This window comes from Nilaparvata lugens, chromosome X (genome assembly GCF_014356525.2).
Source record: "Nilaparvata lugens isolate BPH chromosome X, ASM1435652v1, whole genome shotgun sequence".
Classification (NCBI taxonomy): Eukaryota; Metazoa; Arthropoda; class Insecta; order Hemiptera; family Delphacidae; genus Nilaparvata; species Nilaparvata lugens.
Genome location: NC_052518.1, coordinates 100,267,995 through 100,269,454, shown reverse-complemented (window position 1 = coordinate 100,269,454; position 1,460 = coordinate 100,267,995).

Below are 1,460 nucleotides of genomic sequence, written 5' to 3'. Positions count from 1 at the left end.
ACCTGGCTAAAAACTTTTGTTTATATCAGGGTTTGAACCAGGGACCTCCAGGCAGCTACGCAAGTACTATATTCACAAGACTACGGATCACTAAGTAATTAGAATAACATAATATGAAGGCTGACTGATAATAAATTGACAATTGAATGTAATTATTGACATAATGCTCGTTGTGTCAAATCATCTATGATGTTATTTTTTTATTACTATAAGTACAATCACTTGCGGAAAGGATGGACAGCCTCAAACCCAGAACTGTTCTTATTCCAATTTATACTACACACACTCCAAAAATATAGATTATAAGAGTCACATTTCGAAATTAACTATTTACATCACAATACCATGAAAACAAACAAATTTTGAATCTAGAAATAGTTAATATGAATATAGGATAAGAGAGAAAACAGAAATAAATAAATGAATATGATTGTAATTAACAGGATGCTCGTGAAAAACAAATGAAACCACAATGCCAAGAAAACAAACAAATTTTGAATCTAGAAATAGTTAATATGAATATAGGATAAGAGAGAAAACAGAAATAAATAAAAGAATATGATTGTAATTAACAGAATGCTCGTGAAAAACAAATGAAATAAACTTTAGATGTGCGCAAGATGGTATTTAGTGATTTTTTCCCTCAAGAAGCCTGCTATCACCCAAGGATAGTACTGTATATAGCTATATACTATTCTTGGCTATCACCTGCCTCTAAAAGACGCGGTCATCTAGTTTGTTTGGATTAAAAGTTTGGCGTTGTGCTCTGAAGCTATGTAAACACAAGTTGAACAAAGTTTTACCCGAACCCAGAACGCGATATTTTCCTTCACCTAACGCGATAGTTTCTTTCGCCTCATTTTCCGAGCAGTAATGATTAGCCTGATGTCTCTCTTCAAAAAAGGAGAGAAATAAAAATCACAAATTCAAGTTTGGGAGAATAGGAAGGGATACTTTTTTATTTTTATTTTAATTGGATAATTTTTTTGAATATAATTGTTAAGATTATAAGATTGAGAAAAAGTGGCAACTGAAATTTTAAAGGTGTCTAATAAGCGAGTTATGGGTAGTTGAAGTGCTAACTTTCCAGATTCTGTTTTCTTTCCAGATCATAAACGGATTCGACTATATTATTAGAACTTCTCTTACAAATTCAAAAAATGTATCTTTCCAAACTGAAACATTTTATTCCCCAAAGTAACATTTTTGCTAGACTCACAGTTTCAATATTATTTATTTACTAAGGGAGGCGCGCACTTATTATGCTCTACAAACTTCAACATGCACATAAAATCCACTTAGATACAAAGTATTGACAACAATAAATGCAAAGTTCCTTACTGCAGTAGAAGAACTTGAGTACTACAACTATATTCGCAGTTCTATACTGCGAATAAAACTCAACAACAATTCAAATGTATAAAGAAAAAACATTTGTTAGAGAGAAAAGACAGGACAGC